This window comes from Nannospalax galili, unplaced genomic scaffold (assembly GCF_000622305.1).
Source record: "Nannospalax galili isolate Female #2095 unplaced genomic scaffold, S.galili_v1.0 scaffold377, whole genome shotgun sequence".
In the NCBI taxonomy this organism is placed as follows: Eukaryota; Metazoa; Chordata; class Mammalia; order Rodentia; family Spalacidae; genus Nannospalax; species Nannospalax galili.
The window spans coordinates 2,536,737-2,549,017 of record NW_008341187.1 but is presented as its reverse complement, the minus strand read 5'-3'; the positions used below and the strand labels follow the sequence as shown (position 1 = coordinate 2,549,017).

Genomic DNA, 12,281 nt, shown 5'->3' with positions numbered 1-12,281 from the left:
GCTTGACCTATGGGGGTGTGACTAGATATGAAAGGAGAGAAAAGCAGTCATTGAAACAAAAAGTGAAAATGACCATAGACCTCTCTGAGGTGGAGATGGGTACAAAAGCTTGTGACTTTTGTGCTCTTTGAAAATGTAAATCCAAATGCCAACCTCTAGCATACAGAGATGAGGAAAATCATCCCAGCTTAGTACCATCAGATGTTTATTGACTTTCAATCTCCTCCCTCTTCCTTCTGATTCCCTGTGAACAACTATCAAGCATGGTCCTCCCTCAGGTCTGCTGGTAGATGTTAGTATTCTTGTTCCTCTATATAGCTCCATGCAAATGACCTTGGAATTCTGCTATATGATGACCTTATTTCAAGAACTTGAAGCTTGTTTACTATGTCTTGCCCTTGATGATGTTCCATTCTTATTGGCAGACAAAGTAAGCCCTGACTTCACCTGGGAGGAGCTTGGTGGGAAGGATACTTGCAAGATGGAGAACCTGATCCTGGCTGGCCCCTTGCTTCAGGAGTGATGCTCAGTGGGTCATAGCAACATGCCTTGCTTGCATTTATTTTTTATAGTTTGGGTTGTAATTTGTTTAGTTCCACAGTGGAGACAATAATACCTACACTCTACACACCACACTCTACTTATTAACATGCAACATTTTATGAAATTATGTTCTAAGACAGTATATTATACTTAAGATAATGTCTCATATTCTATGTGTTAGTTTTTTCTGGTGCATAAGTTCACAGATAACTCATATATTATCATGTGCTACATACATATGCTTTTCCTCCTACAACAAGAGTCCACGTTCCCAAGGATACAGGAGATGAATCAGAATACCTCATAAGCATATATTCATGTCATCTCACAACAGTCATGCAAGTGTCCTAGAATAACAACCCTTATTACTACCAACTCAGTATTGAAAGGAATTAAAACAAATTGTCTATGCACTTCCCACCTCCTCTTCTTAAAATAGTTTTCTATATCTACATTATCTGACTATCCAGGCAGTATGCACTATAGTTTCTTTCTTTTAACACTTAGTAAAGTTTAGTTCCACAATTATGTTGATTTGTCATTTAAAATATTTTTTGCATTCATTTAATTATTTTGTATGTAAATGTGTGTATACATGTCACAGAATGTGTGTGAAGATCAATGGATAACTTTGTGGAGTTATAGATAGTTGTTAGCCTCCATGTGGTTGTTAGGATTCAAACCCAAGTCTTCTGTAAGAATACTCAGTGCTCTTAGCTGCTGAGCAATCTCTCCAGCCCCCTAAAGTAACCAATCTTGAAAACCTCTGTTCCAATTTCTACCCCCGTAGATTAATATTGCCCATTTTGTAATTTCATGAAAATGAAATCAAAGAGAAGACATTTATTCATTCATGTGTCTGTTTTTTCATAGTGTGAGATTCTTGTGATAGCATTCGTTCATTCCCTTCAATGGTTGAGTGATACTCCACTGTATAATAACACAGTGTTTATTCTCTCAGTGTTTACTTATGACTTGTGGGTGTAATTTCTCACTAAAAATTACAATAAACAAATATTCAACACTTGGACATACATCTCATTTTGTATGTTTATGTACCTGGATTGAAATTGTCCAAAGATAAGGCAGGCATTCATTAACTTCATTGGTGCTATGGCTCTCCACAGTACTGCTGCATTTTATACTCCCACCAAGAATGGCTGGGACCTATTTAGCATTAACAGTCTTTTATGACTTGGTCATTCTAATGACTGTGTAGAAGCATTTCATTATAGGTTTAATTTGCATTTTTCTAATGACAACTTGAGAGCCCTTCCGTGTGCTCATTGTTCATTTCTATACACGCTTGTAAAATCTCTATCCAAATTCTCATATTTTTATTAGGTCATTTATCTTTTATTACTGATTTTATAATTTCAACATGATTTCTTCGTAGGATGTGTGCGTGCGTGTGTGTGCGTGCGTGTGTGTGCATTGCACATTTTTTCTCTATCTTTGACTCGATGATTTATTTTCTTGGTCATATCTTTTGATGAATGAGGGCTGTTAGTTTCAATGAAGTCCAATTTATCACTTTTTCTTTCATGACTAGTGATTCTTATGACCCATATGAAACATATTTGCCAACTCCCAGGTCATAAGAACATTCCCTATTTTATTTATGAGCTTTGTGCATTTGACTTTTCCATTTAGTGTTATAATACATTTTGAATAATTTCAGTGTCTGGTTTAAGAATGTGTCTTCACTCAGTCTGCAAACACCATGGACTGGATTCTCATAAACCTCATTTATTTCTCACAGTTCTGGAGACTCCACATCTGAGGTCAGGGTGGGTGGGTCAGGCTGCATGGGTGGGTGGTAGCGGGTGATATTCTTGGATACAGACTGTGTGTGTACCTTCACACTACAAGAAGAGAGACTGGAGAATTCTGAAGTCTGAGCAGTAACCTCATCTATGTAGGCTTGACCTTTTCACCTATTTAGTTCCCAAGAACCTCATCCTCTTAATATCATTACACTGGGAGTTAGGATTTCAATTTAGGAATTTTGGGAACGCACAAACATTTAGTCCACAATAAAATGAATCAGGATTTATTACTCTTTTCTAAATAAGGATCTAGTCCATTCATTTCCATTTTGAAAAGGCTGGCTTTGCCTCATTGAATTAAATTGGTACTTTTGTTAAAATTCAATTGCACACATGTGCTGAACAAATTATGCTGTTCTAGTCTATTGGTGTGCTCATCCATCTCTAGCAGATATCACCAGGTCTTGATTACTGAATCATTAGTATTAAAATAAGGTAGTATAAGTCCACAAACCTTGTTCTGTTTTTCATGATTGATTGTTCTAGGTCTCAGACATGATCATCATTACTCAAAGTTTGTGAGCTTTAGGGGTTTAGTTTACTTATGTCCTCTTTTAAAGTCTCTGGGAAATTTGTCATGAATGGGCATTGCATTTCGTCAGAGCATTAAACTGATACTTTTTTCCCCTATTCTGCAGTATTAACATGGGAGTATATTGTTTCATTATAGAATATTCTTTAAGCCTTGAATTCCTGATATAAACTCCGTTGATGTTCCTTTATATAGTCTACTAGTCCTAAAGCTGAATTTGTCTGATTCTTATATAACAAACTGCTTTTATTTTGTTAGTGTTTGTGTTTACTATTTAATTATAATATTTTGTTCATTAACATTGAACACGATTGCTGATATAATCATGTTTACAACTATCATTTATTTTCTACATAAATAAATTTTCATTGGATTTATGTACCATTACTTTTCTTTTTCCATTCTTTTGATTAGTCTAGTATTTTAAAACTCAATTCTTTCTCTGTTAAGTTTTAGTTCTACTTTTATTATTTTTTAATGTCTATTTTTATTGAATTTTTGTGCATTTCATATATTTTAAATATATTTAGAACCCTCCCTTATCTGCACATACCCCCATAGCCTGCCCACAGAATGTCATGCATTCTGTCATATATGTCAAGGCCTATCAAGTCGAGTTTGTGAACTCAGATGTCCCTTGGTGTGAGTTTATCTACCGGAGTCTGGTCAGCCTATCTAGAGTCACTCCTTTAAAGACTGACTCTCCCTAACCCAGTAGTGACTCAGCCAAGGTTGTGGCCTCCTGCCCATTTCCCCAGCTCTATGGCATTTTTTGTCTGATCTCGTTTGCACGAGTCTTGTGCATGCTGTTACCATTGCTGTAAGTTCATATGAACAAGTTCCCAGAAGCCCAGAGGACTCTGTTTCCTTATGGTTATGTACCTCTTCCCTTGGCTCTTACAATCCTTCTGCCTCCTCTCCCACAGTGATCCCTGAGCTCTGGTGGATGAGGTTTAATATAGGAGTTCTATCTAGGGACACACACTCTTCCATCTCTATTTTCTACATTTTGGCCAGTTGTGGCAGTCTGTGTTCATTGCCCTCTGTTGCATGAGGAAACTTCACTTGTGAGAGTTGAGAAATGCATTAGTATTCTCTCTACCCCCCTATTCCACTGTGTTTCATGAAGTTCCATTGTAGATGTGTCACATAGGGCTTGGTATCTCACAGACACTTATTCTCTGTGTGTGACCAATTGTAGAATTCCTTAATAGTATCCTTCTGTTACAAAAAGAAGCTTCTTTGATGAGTGGTGACTGGAATACTTGTCTGTAAATATAAGGATCCTTATTTAGCATACAGTAAGAAATTACATATGTCTAGGGATGTGACAGATGTAGGGTTTTCTCTAGGCTCTATGACCTCTCCAGCTATGTGTATTTGGCTCTGTTTACAGTGCCACACATAAATCCCCTCCCACTGAGAGGGCTTTAAGTCCAATTAGATAGCTGTTGATTACCCCTAAGATACAAGTGCCACCACTGCACCGATATAGTTTGCTGTGGTAATCATTGTTGTGATTTAGGCTTTAAAGTTGGAGTTGGACCATTGATTGATTTTCTCCAATAGCACCTTGCATAGTGTCCTTCAAAACAATGAGAGCTACTCTTCAGGGAAGAGGCTTCCAGGTCAATTCCAGCTCTATTACTCCAAGTCCTGTGCCCAAAATAGGGTCTTACCTTCACCAGTAGGGTCTTATCTTCAAGTTCTGGGAGGTAATCGAGGGCTGTGGCAATAGCCTGTGTTAAAAATATGAAATACTTCACGAATTTGCAAGTCATCCTTGTGCAGGAGCCATGCTGATCTTCTCTGTAATTTTAGTGTATGTGCTGCCGAAGCAATCACTCCTTTTTATTAATTTTTATGGCTATTGCAGAGATTATAGAAAGGTATGATCTCACATAAATTCACTGTTTTATCACTTTGTAAATCAGGCAAGTGTCATAAAATACTTGTATTTGTTGGGTGACCACCTTGTGCTTTGTTTAACTCTATGCATATTTTACCACCTGTTTTATATTACTATTACTTTTTTGCACAGAGTACAAATTTTCCTTGACTTACAATGAGTTTACGTTCCAATAAACCTATTGTAAGTTGAAAATATAAGTTGCAAATGTGTGTCTCTATGATGGGTAAATATCCCATTATGCCCACCAAACACCACTCACCCTAGCTTACCTTAGACATGCTCAGAAGGCTTATGGTAGCCTACAGTTGGGAAAAAATAATCCAACAAAATCCTATTTTATAATGCAATGTTGAATATGTGCACACAGATGTATGTACATTTTGCAGATGCAATGAAATACAAAATACAGAACACAATACCTTCCCCTCACCAAATGTTGGCAGTGGAGTTTTCTTAAGGATGTCAGCAATTCCCCTTCTCGATTGCATGATGTACTAAGAGCCTGAGGACCTGGCTAGGAAACTATCTCTGCTATTTACCTGGGCCCTTTATCCTTTGACTGTTTTTAAACCCAATTTTGATTGCTCAGCCCTGCGAGACTTCTAAATTTTACCTTCTTATTTTCAGCAACTTGGAACTTATCATTGAACCCTTTGGTCTGCATAATCTAAAATGTGCACATCTTTCTAGACATAACTAGCAAGTGATCTCACCTTTCTTCCCCTTCTTCCCTCTAAGCTCTTGGATCCTCAAGTCCCAGCTTTTCTTGGGAAATTTGAATTCAATTTCTTGTGCCTATCACTCTGCTGGAAGTTTTTCTTGCTTCTTTTCCTCTTTGCTATTCTTCCGCCTGGATTCTCTGTCTGTTGTTCTATATCAAGAATCATCAAATGTCCTGGGGATAAAAATAGCTTGAAGATTTTCTGCTTATGTCTCTAAAGTTCTCTTCTTCTGACTTATTGATCCCTTGGATTCTGGTTGTCATGACAGCATCCCTATGTCTGCAAATGGCTTTAAAAATCTTTTATTTGGTTTTTCTAGTTGTTTACAGTGGAAGAGCTGGTTTGCCCTCAGGAATTATGTCTTAGCAGAAAGTTGAAGTTTTTTATATCACTTAAATCGTTCCCTTTTATCTTTCTCAGTAGGCTATTACATGACCATGATTTTCCTTTAAGTATGTGGTAATGGTAACTATACTTCTAACACTATGATAGCTGCTTAACAATTCTCTTGTAGGATTGATGAATGATGACACAAAGGTTAATTCTGTGATTAATATGCCTCTGATTAAAGATAAACAATAGCATAAATAAACCTTGTGGAAACAAAAATCTAATACTAAGGTCAGCGCCATAACCAAGAATTTCAGAATTCTCACAAGTTCTAGGTTTAGTGGGCTGTGTCTTTGTGTTCTCGTTATGTATTTGATTTTAAGCCTCTTAACTAAGTAATGATTTTTTCTTTTTTTCCCTCCAAAACATCTTCAAGTGAAGATTTTAACTATTAGTGAGTTATTTTCATCATCTTCTCTCCTACTCTGTGATGAGTCAAAGTAAAATAAAAACTTATTTGCCTTAGAAGTTTATCACTTAAGTACATCTGGAAACAGTCGAATATTTTCCCTTTTTGCATAACTTTAGTTTACTTTTCCCCCTCAAACTTTGAGATTTTGCTTGCCCATTAGTAAAAATGACTGTCTATTTGTTACTTTTGTGCCACTGATCAATATACCTGACAGAAAAATATCTTAAGAGAAAGATATTTGACTCATGATTTCAGAGAACTTCCATGCATCGTAGTAGAAAAGGCAGGATGGAGCAGCTCAGACAATAACAGTGGGTGCATATAGATATTTTTGCATCATGGTTGTGAAGAGCAACAGAGGAAATGGGAAAGAATAATATACCCCCAAGACATGTCCTCACTGAAATACTTCCCAACAAAACCTCACCTCCCAAAGTTTTCAAAATCTTCTAAAAGTGCCACCAGATGCCGACCAAGTTTTCAAAATAGATTCTTTGGGGTGACATTTCAGACTCAAATCATAACATTCCACCACTGGTCCCCAAAGGCTTATGGCCATTCATAGTACAAAATGCATGTATTTCATCTCTAAACAATCCCAGTGCCTTCATACTTCCAACACTGCCCAAGTCTAAGTCTAGAGCTTCTACTGAGATTAAAGACAATCTGTTAGCTATGAATACCTGGAAAACAGAAAGAAACTACGTGTTTCTAATGTACAATGGTACAGAGCAAATATTCCCATTCCAAGAAGGAGGAATGGGGTGTCAAAAGAAGAGACCAATGCAAGACCAAACCCAGCATGACAAACACTAAATCCTATACTCCATGTCCAACATTTGAAGAACATGATGTCAGAATATGAGTGTCTTCAGGGTTAAAAAGCCCTGCCCTACAGCCTTTCCTTTAGTAGCCCACATGGCCTCTGTCTTTGGTTTGGCACCTGGAGCTGCTCTCAGCACACATTTCTGCTATGTCCAACATTCTGGGTCTCTACTTTAACTTACCTTTACAGTTTCATGTGCAGCCCTCTCAACTGTGCCCCACAATGCCTTTCCTCACAAGGTTTTCTCTGGGATCTTGATGGAAGCCTCCTTGACCTCACAACTCTTGCATTCTGCATTCTTGAAAAACTATTACAATGAGACTAGCCTCTGCCATGAGCTTCAGCAGTAGCTGGGCCTCCTTGGATCACATCTGCAGTGGTTTCTTAATGTCCTGGTGGTTGAACCTGGGGAAAATTGTCCTCTAAGTGCCATTTGTCAGTAGAGCACCCAGCAGCACTCTCTTTTCAAAGGAAAGTCCTCAAATGAGTTTGGAGTTCACATTGTAGTCTTTGATAAGGCAGGGTCTCATCCTGAAATGCTCTCAAGTACTTTTTCTGTTGTTCCAGTGCAAAAGGATCAGTTTACCTTTAATGACACTTAATGTCTTTAGCAAGTATATTCTCTTTGCTACTTTTAAAACATTTTTCTGGATAACTGTATGCTTTACACATTTTTTTTGCTCTGCTTTCTGGTCCTAATTATAAACTACAAACCAGCCAGCAATAACCATGTCACAGCCTCATGCTATGCTATCTTGAAATTCCCGTGCAAAAGGATCAGTTTACCTTTAATGACACTTAATGTCTTTAGCAAGTATATTCTCTTTGCTACTTTTAAAACATTTTTCTGGATAACTGTATGCTTTACACATTTTTTTTGCTCTGCTTTCTGGTCCTAATTATAAACTACAAACCAGCCAGTAATAACCATGTCACAGCCTCATGCTATGCTATCTTGAAATTCCCTCCTTCAAATTTATTAGTTATTTATTTATTTTTTTTGGAATTCAACCTCACTCAAATTTTCAGTACACAAGTAAAATGTTGACAGATATTTTGTCAAAATGCAACATAAGTAGCTTCTTCAATGGTGAATCCTTGTGCCTTCTAAAATCTCATGAGCATGGTCTGTATTGTCTGCATTTCTGTCAGCATTCTGGTTGAAAATGCCATCAAATTCACCCATTACAGCACATTAGGGTTTCTTTAGCTCCTATCTCTAAATACTTCAAAATGTCTCCCACAAACTAGTTCCAAATGACTACACCTAGGTTTAGTCTAAGCAGTGACGCCATTTCTCTGGTACAAGTCTTCCACATTAGTCACTTTTCATTACTGTAACCAAAATGCCTGACAGAAACAACTTAAGAAAAGTTTATCTGGGCTCTTGGTTTCAGTCTACTGCATGAAGTGTGGTAAGGTAGATCACGCCATGGTAGCAGGAGTATGTGGAAGACGCTGTTTTCTCTCAGAGCACCAGGAAGACGTGACTAACGCAGGAAGTGATAAAGATAACACACGGCCAAGACATTCTCTCAGTGCCTTGCCTCCTCCACCCAGGGTCCAGCTTTTCAGTTTGCCAGACTTTCTTGAAATAGCACCATATATTACAGACTGAGTATACAAAAGATGAGCCTGCAGGAGATAGCTCAGTTTCAAACTATAACCACCCATATGTTGAAAGAAATAACTAAAATCTATGTGCAATAAAAGTAACTTATTTATGGCAAAAGTGTTCACTCTATTCTAAAATTCTAAAGTAAAAAACACTTCGGTTTGGCTAATAGAGAAAGAGTAATAGTAATTTCAGAATTCTGTTATTTCAATGTTTGCTTAGTAGCTGCTCATATTTTTAAAATATATTTAACATTACTACTTTATTGGGTTTTTTTCTACCAAAAAATGTTTACAGCTCCTAGATGATAGTTTTGTAATTGGAGTAAAGCATAAAAAAGGACAGAAACTTTTTAATTATAGCCTATGATAGATTTCATTTGGCCAAAACTATTATTGCTTAATTATTAATTATTACTTATCACATAAAAATAATGTGAAAAAGTAATAACTATCCACTATTGGCATTTTGGAAATAAAGCATAAAGAAGTTAATAAAAATTACCTATAATTATACCAACACACAAACGAAACCCATACATCACATTTTTATGTTTTTCCTCATTTTAACATAACTACACACATTAATTTTTAAAATTTTAAAACACATTTCATGAGTATTTTATGGCATTAATTATTGAATATTGAAATTAACTTAGGACTTAGTAATAAAAACATGCTTTTGATAATTCTACAATTAGCAAAGTATGAGAGAAACTCAAGAACATTTCTGGATTATTTTTATATTTAGAACACTTCTCTATTCTGTTTTGATTTTTTGATTATTCTTTCAGTATTTACATTAAATAAAACGACCACATATCTTTGTATTCCCAGGACAGCTGAGGTTTATGGACTTTTTATTGAATGATTATTAAGGTCATTTCCTTCACTCTTAAGAGTAATTGATTTGCATAAGAAAATATGTGATATTCTTAATTATTTGAAAAAATTGGGGCATGTAAGAGGGATTACATAACACAAAGTTTTGCTAAGGTCCTAACCTCTGGGAACTATGGCCCTCCTAGTATGGGAAACAGGAGTTAATGTCAATAACATAATAATAAGTGAAAAGATGGTGGGGAGGTGCAGATGCACACTGAAATGTAGGCAACTGTGGAACATGTCGGAATTGTAAAGGACATATTTGCAATGGTCTATGAAACGTGAGGACTTTGGGTTCAGGGAACTCAAATATGCTCAAAGGAACAGAGACAACAAAAAACATGAAGCCATTTTTGCAACTGTGACTTGAACAACAATTAAGAAATAACCCTTGGGGTTGGAGAGATGTCTCAGCAGTTAAGAGCGCTTGCTGCACTTGTACAGGACCCAGGTTCATTCTCAGAACCCACATGGAGGATCACAACTGCCTGTAACTTCAGTCCTGGGAATCTGATGCCCTCTTCTGACCTCTGTGACCACTGCACACACAGGGTGCACATCATGCAGACAAAACTCATACGTACAAAATAAAAATAAACAAATCTTAAAAAAAAGAAATTAAGAACCCTGATGAGATTTTTGTGTGTTAGAATAGGCTGTGGTTGAACAGCTCTCAGTAAGAATAATAGAAAAAGCAAGGCGAAACGATCTCCTTAGAGTGTGAGGGAGCTGCTGAATGACAAAGGTAAATGAGACCTAAACTCATTAAAGCAGAGACCTGAGAAGTGACCAGATCTTCAGCTGTATTTCCATGGGTTATTTGTCACCTCAGGACCCTGGCAGGAGACAGAGTCCCAGGTGTTGCAGAGACAGAGAGGAGAGAGGGAACAGAGAAGGGAAAAGAAGATGTGACGTCACAGAGTGCTGGCTCTGGTATAATAAAAGAGCAGTTTCTATACAGGTCCAGCTTCTCCTTCAAGGTATTTACTAATGTTTCCAGTTGGATGGGCCAGAAACCAAATAACTTATGAGGAAAAGTTCCTTAGAAAAGAAACCTAAGTGATAACTACAGAAAACATGCTGTAATTATATCACCACCTTCTAACATTTTAATAAAATAGTTGACCTTTCCTAGGATTATTAATGACTTGCTAAAACTAGTAGGTAACATTTTATAATGTATACGACAAGCTGACAGTTCTTTATATTGTAAAAACTGTTCATATTAAAAAGTCAATTTTTTATATGTTGAAATTGGAAATAATGATACCGATTCTCACTCTAGCCTAAACTGTGCAAGCACTTTTCAGAGCACATTGGTAATAGAGGAAAGATCAAAGAGTATATACAAACACCTACTGGTTCAACTTCTAGATGCTTCCTACAGAAAACAGTCCTCTGTGTGCAAGGAGACAGGCTCAAGAACGTTTATTGCAGTGCTGTTTAAAAGAGCAAAATATGGGAAACAGCCTAAATAGACATTATTGGAAGAATGGATATTCTTTATGGCATGTATTTATTCAATTTATCTGACGTACTGCACTGGATGTCTACACACATGATACTATGTGATAAGGATGTTCACTGAGGGAAACTGTAGTGTGAGGCCATGCATATGAAATTCAATACTATCAAAGCAACCAGGAACTATTTACTAACACAAAGGTATATGAATACCATAAAGTATTTAAGTGTTTCAAATGATGAAATAAAACAAATTTTCTCTTTAAAATAAGGCTAGTATTTAGAATAATATATAGAAAGATTTAAACATATCTTTAATATTTTCCCAGAGTAATTAGGTTTTAACATGTAATGGTAATTAAGTTGAATTTTATTAAATCATTTTCTGATAGTCATTTATTAGCTTGAAAATCTTAGTAATTAAGAGAGACTGTTTATTGGGCTGAAGAGATGGCTCAGCGGTTAAGAACACTGGCTGTTCTTGCAAAAGACCTGGGTTTGAATCCCAGCACCCACATGGCAGCTGACAACTGTCCATAACTCCAGTCCCAGGGGATCTGACAGCCTCTTCTGACCTCCGAGGGCATTGCATGACATGGGTGCTCTTACCTACATGCAGGCAATACACACATACACATAAAATAAAAATAATAAATACAAAAATAAAAAAGAGAGACGGTGTGTTTATTAGAGTTCCTAATGAACTAAGTTAAACAATAGTATGTTAAAAAAGAAAAGTAGAAGAAATCAATATTCACGCAGAGCACCAACCTCCATTCTGATGAGTAAGTGCTGAGAAATAAATATTAAACTTTTAATACTAGAGAAAATGCAGTTGGCTTTTGTAAAGCAATCAGCAAATTATATCACTCATATATAACAGTGACAACCAAAAAATAGACCTTCGCCTGCTACCACGGTCTTGAGTAGTTAAGCTGTCAATCAGCATGATTAATTTGGACAGCTGCCACATTATTTCCATGGTGAGCTTTATATATACTAAAACTGACCATCTGGAAATGTCTAGAATATTCCATCTCTGCTAAAAGTAGGTTCACCTCTAACCCTACCACAGACATACAGCTTCAGACATGGATGACTCACCTGACTGTCCCCAGCATTTAGCTTCACCTCATACATCCATTCTATGCC

General features: G+C 36.7%; 1 protein-coding gene and 1 pseudogene across 1 annotated transcript in view; one reads left to right on the top strand and one right to left on the bottom strand.

Moving 5' to 3' along the window:
* Window positions 1–12,281, top strand: part of Grm1 (glutamate metabotropic receptor 1) — a 398,699-nt gene that overhangs the window by 369,138 nt on the left and 17,280 nt on the right. The window lies entirely within an intron of this gene.
* LOC115070999 lies at window positions 4,651–4,749 on the bottom strand (annotated as a pseudogene).